Source organism: Salvelinus sp. IW2-2015, unplaced genomic scaffold (genome assembly GCF_002910315.2).
Source record: "Salvelinus sp. IW2-2015 unplaced genomic scaffold, ASM291031v2 Un_scaffold3909, whole genome shotgun sequence".
NCBI classification, from domain to species: domain Eukaryota; kingdom Metazoa; phylum Chordata; class Actinopteri; order Salmoniformes; family Salmonidae; genus Salvelinus; species Salvelinus sp. IW2-2015.
Window position 1 is genome coordinate 82,814 of NW_019945183.1, and position 6,285 is coordinate 89,098.

Below are 6,285 nucleotides of genomic sequence, written 5' to 3' on the forward strand. Positions count from 1 at the left end.
ACTTTCTATAAAAATGTATTGGAGTGAGATCATTTCTTTCTTTTGGGATTTTTATACCGAGTATGTCCACATCTCCGTCAGACCATTTAATTGGTAAACTACATGGCAATATAAAATGTGTATTTTTTAGTGATCCAATACGTAATATGGTACATTTATCATAATTTGGTTTTAATCCAGAGAGGATAGCAAAGGTATCTAGATCCTCTATGAGGCCCTGGAGAGACTCTAGTTGTGGTTTTAAAAGAAAACATGAATCATCAGCGTACAATGACACCTTAGTTTTTAAGCCACGGATTTCTAATCCCTTAATATCCCTTGTTGTGGAATTGTTAGATTAGTTGTTAGATATCGTTGCACTGTCAGAACTAGAAGCACAAGCATTTCACAAACTCACAATAACATCTGCTAACCATGTGTTTGTGAAAAATGAGATTTGATTTGATTTGAATGTTTCACTCTGTATTAGTCATTCTAAAGATCTACAACTACCATTCCTTCCAGCTATACTGAGACGTTCTTCACTTCCACCCTTTGTCTCTATGAGGAGATGAGGCTGATATTTGACCTATTTCACACATGTACAAGTGTGCTTTAATATACATGTGTGAATTGGACATGTGTTTTTGGATATCCCACTCTCCCTGAGACACCCTTAGAGAGCGGGGTCACAGCCAGGGTAGAAGGTCGTCCACAAACAGACTAGGACGCAGACCAGAGAGGAGGTCATCTTCAAACAGACTAGGACCCAGACCAGAGAGGAGGTAATCCACAACAGACTAGGACCCAGACCAGAGAGGAGGTCATCCACAACAGACTAGGACCCAGACCAGAGAGGATGTCATCCACAACAGACTAGGACCCAGACCAGAGAGGAGTAATAGTGTATAAAAACAGAGCCAGGGCTTAGGAAAGGTGGTCTATCCACGGACTGACACGGCTTGTGATACATTGTATTAAAAGTCTATTTGAATATACAAGTTCTTGTAAGTGTTATGTTTTGAACCGATTATCCACGACATATTTGGCGAGCTTGCCAGGAGGGACAGGGACTACGGAATGGCGTTCGGGGCTGGTGATAGTTTCTTTGGACAATCTTGCAAACAATGTGGCCACAACTATAAAAAGGTAAGCTTGTTCTTACATAGTTGAAATGTTTGTATGGATTGCTTCAGAGATCCTGTCTCAGCGGTAAGGGCGTCACGTAAATCTCTCTTTCAAATTTCCTAAAAAGAAACCAGTAAATACTAAAGAACTTTTGAATTCAATGAATTTGCATATATGTGTAATTTGGGGAATTGTATTAAATATAAATGTATGCGCATGTGTAGAAATTAAGTGATTAGGAGCTGTGAACTTTGCGGGTGTCAGGCGTTTAGCGGAGTGGGCATGTACTCGTTCTGATCGAACCGTTCGAATGTGTGGCTTAAATTATGCGGTTGTTTGCGCCATCTGGCTGAGATTGCTGGGCTATAATGTGGGACAGCCCATACGGTCAAAACAGATAATGTAGGTAGAAAATCCTGTAATACCTCTTCAATAAAATTAGTAGAAGGAAAGCTTGGACAGGTTACTTATGAATAACGGCTCTAAAAAGAAGAGCGCTACATAAATAAGTAGTTAGGAAGCCACGATACCGCCCTTTAACCTGTTATGGCTGCAAGGGAAATTATTGAGTAGCCAGAAAAAAGGTGCCCATTTCAAACGGCCTCGTACTCAATTCTTGCTCGTACAATATGCATATTATTTATTACCTTTGGATATAAAACACCTTCTAGTTTCTAAAACAGGTTTAATTATTTCTCTAAGTGAAACATAACTCTTTTTACAGCCCATTTTCTGGAAAAAGAGAAATTTCCAAGAAGCTATGTCTCTCTTCAAGATACTCTCTATAAAAGGCCTTGGCACTTGGGACTGTACAAACACGTCACAGCATTTCCCTGGTTGTCATGCGGAAAGTGATGAGAAAAAATGACTTGATCTAATCTGTCCAGGACTGCAAAGAGTAAGCTTCTTTGAGTGAATAACGTGCGCACTTGATATTTCTTTCTGGGCGCAGAGGTAGGAAATGGACTGCGTCCTGGAAAACACTCGTTATAAGGTGAATATGACACCTCCAGCTTCGATTTTTTTGATTTACATGTCCACATGAATATCAGTTCCTAAGTATGTTTCTTCCAATAATACTTTAATAATTAATATTATTGAAATTTTAATTCTGGTTTTAGACGTGATGCGACGAAGAATTTTGTCAAGACGGAGAGGTTAGCATGGATGGCAGTGTGTCATGCTATTGGCACAGGGAGTGTTCGTTCTAGGTCCTAATGAACACGGTTTCTGAGCGGCCTTTGGAGAACATTCTGATGAAAAATGAACAAAGTTTCGTGACGAGGTCCTACAAATATTATTCTTTTGCGCGATGCGTTAGTTTGCATATATCATTTTGGTCGAAGGTGGCTTATCAGGCTAGCGTTTTGCATGATTAGTGTATTTGCTGCTGCTGCTGTGATAGGGTTAAAGGTAGATTAGCCTCGATGAAATATTGTGTTTGTGCTGATAAACACTTCAGAAGTAGCGAAAATATTGTATAGTATTCAAAGGGCTTTCTCTTTCCGTATGTGCAACACATATGTTTTTGATTTATAGGAATGTATGTTTGAGTAGTGAATTAGTAGTTGCCGTTGGTGTTGTTTTCTCTGGTATCTGTGGTGCGATTTTACTGCTGGAGCTAATGATGCGCGCTCGGATATTAGATGGTCCGGAAGTAATGTAAAGACTGATTTGTAGTATATTCAACTATTTTCGACACACTTAGACCTTTAATATGTGTTAGTGGAGCATGATATAGGTGTCAATCTGAGGGCAGTTTTTTCTAGGTTATTAGGTTAGTTATATATGGTTAGTATTAAGGTGTTGGCTTTGTCACATGCATGTAGCTGCATGCTAGTGCCTGCTACTAGGTTGTGTGAATAAATTCTTTGTCACGTCTTTGTTAGTTTCTTGTTCGTGAGACTAAGAATGTATATATGTGGTGATCTTTTACGCTGTATACACATTTTTAAAGAATCTGAATATTTGTCTGTATTCCATCATGAGATCTTTCTTCTTCATTTAGTCCTTACATATATTTTCTCTTGGAAAATTTTTTTCTGATTGTTGATTAAGATGGGTTGACGTTGGTTGTTTGTGTAGTTTTCTCAGGGGGTACTGAGCTCGTAGAGATTTCTTGACATGGGGTATGATGGTGGTGTAAGATGGTGGCAGTTAATGTAAAAACTGACTTTTATATTGTAAATATGCAGTTTTTTACTTGAACACAAACATAGATTTCTCTTGTGTGTAGATAGTGTAATTAGTGAGGTTACTAGTCACTAGGTGAAAGGGTATTTTTATGGAGTTATTATTTAGGTGGTTTTAGGTGGTTCGGTTGGCTAGGATAGACATAGTCTACGTTCATCTACTTGTGCTTGTGAAAAATGTTGTCTCTTTTTATTTGGTGTGGCTAAATAATATATGTGGTGTTTTCTCTGTAAAACATTTAAAAGTAATCGGTACATGTTGGTGGAGGGAAACAAGAAAGATGGTTTTAATTTCAAATGCTTGTAGTTGGGACTTGTTAATGTTGTGAACGTTAATAAGTACTCTCATAATAACAAGTATAGAGTGCTCTTTTTATGCGCACAGATTCGCGCCCTGGCATCTTTGCAAGAATGAGTTAGTTGATCCAATGATTAATCTGCGTTTGGGATTATAAGGACAAATGCCTTTAAGGATGTTAAGAAGGAACGGTTTGGAGAGATGTGGGGGTTGCTGCTTGGGTGAGCAGAATATTGCCGCATGAGAGGTCTCTCGGTGTGTGTTGATATAATTTGGGTACATATCGCAAACGCCGTAGAGGTAGAGTATGTTGAGACACTGGATTTGTCGCGGACTTCAAGGGTCTTGGAACTTGCAAAGGAATCCTGCGATAAAAATCAGCTCTCGTTGCTACGCTAAACGGGGGGTTTGAAATCGGTAGGTACGCACGATTTGCTTTATCATTTGAGGAAATTAGGAGAGAATAATTGGGGTTGTGTTGTGCATTTAGGTTATCGCAAGACAGGCTGAGCGCATGTTAAGAGATAGTAAGCATCTCGTAGGGATCGTTGTTCCTACTGATGTCAATCGTCAAACTCAGGGTTTATTCACGGCGACTCTTTAATGTTGTGAAGGAGAAAAGTAGATATTGTAGTCTAAATAGTGGATGAAATCTAGAATGTGAATTGCGTGTCTTATTTAGTGTTAACAATCGAAGGTCAGGTGAATAGATTGAATGAGATTCTTTGTGATGAATGAGCAGAATTGGAAAAATTGGAAAGTAGTTGGTGTGATGTCTAGTGACTGTACTGCTTGGTAGGAAGTTAGGGAACGGACTTGGGCAAGCGGCTTCATGACCAGTTATACTGTATGTAGAGTCAATTGTTCTGATGAATAAGAGAGAGATTTGCATTTGAAGGACTGTTCATCTCTCGAAGGGAGAGGAACTAATGAAAACATACTTGGGCAAATGAGAGTATATTGAAGATAGCATAATATTGACGTGAGGACTGATGAGTTATTGAGATAGTGTTGTAGACTGAGATTAGTCATAGGTTGATTGATGATAGGTATTTTAAACTCGAGGACGTATATGGTTTGGATAGTGAAGGAAAGAATGTTTAAATAACTGATTATACTATGAGGTTTAAAATAATATTATACTATGAGGTTAAAATAAATTTATACTATGAGGTTAAATACTTAGGCTGTCTAGAATGACAAAATACACTAGAAAAGGCGAATCACCGTTGTACAACAGAGATGCGTTACAAATGAGCCTGCAGAAGAGAGGGGTGTAAAAAATACTGAGCTTTGTTTACTAACATGATCAGGAATTACATAGTAAAATAGTTAAAAGCAATGTCAAGCTGATAAGAAGTGTGACATTATTAATAGTGCTGGAATTTAGGAAAATTAATTAAATTGGATTTATACATTGAATAAGTTAAAAGTGAATAAAATAAGCAAACTATAAAATTAAGAATAATTGATTCTGTAAGGGAAAACAGTGATTTTGAGACTAGTATAGAAATAGACTTAGTCTCTGTAGTATTCAGAAATAATTCTGTTATTATAGAGTAGGCTTGATAGGCGAAATTAAGTGATGTTTGAATGAATTATTAATTGAAAGGGGATTAGCTCTACTTGGAAAATAGTAAATAAGGTGTCTATTAATGGGGTATTTAGGAAAATATAATAATAGTGTATGAAAACAAAGGACTGTTTCGTCATAGTAGGAGAATGAGGGATTTAAAAAAAGCATGGAGTCACTGAAAGAAGCGTACATTAGTTTACGAAGTTTTCGGGGGGAAAAATTTTTGAAAATTATGAAAAACAGGAGTAATGGGGAGCATTACGGTACTTTTCATCAGAAAATAATTACGATGAAAGACAATGTGGTCCGCTCGTCCTCGGAGAAGTGCGGGTGATTAAAAAAGCCCCCGCAGAACTACTTGCAATATGCTAAGGAACAATAAGAAAAATACTCGTGTTTTGCATATGGTGAAATCGGTGGGGAAATGAGTGTGACGGTGACACTAGAAATTAGTGGGTAGCAGGAAATGCGATATAACCAGAGTTTGTATCCTTGGTAAAAAATAAAAAAACTAATGGTTTTGAGGTTGGTAGGGAATTGGAATTTTCACTTGGCGGTGTATGTCGCTTGATTGATCAATGAGTGGAGATTACGTTTATATGTTGTGAAAAAGTATTAGATCATTTTTTACCTAACTTCTAGTGAGTAGCGATGGAAATTTTAAATTGTTAGACGCATTCTATATCGTCATTTCTGAAACTGTTAAGAACGTTATAGAATCAAATCGTGTGTATAGTAATACTATTGGTTTTGCTGATTCAAAGGTAACATTGTGAATATTAACGATATGTTAACTTTCTTTTCGAAAAAGGGTTTTAATCTTCTCTGGTCAAAATGTCATTGATAGACTGGATACTGTGGAAGCGTTTAGTTTAAAGTCAGCCGCTTTACATAATATCTGGTTAGGCTAACAATGGAGTTTCCGGATAAGTGGTCAGTCGCCTTTGTGGTTATTGGCCTGTGGTTCATAGTAAGTACACCATGTTACGGAATGATGTGCATTAGTGGATTTATTGGCCAGGGTTTTTTCAATTAGTTTAAATTGGTGTTGCGAAGGATGGACATGTTTTGAAAAATGTTATTTAGTTGTTTCTAAACAAAGGGGAGTGGAG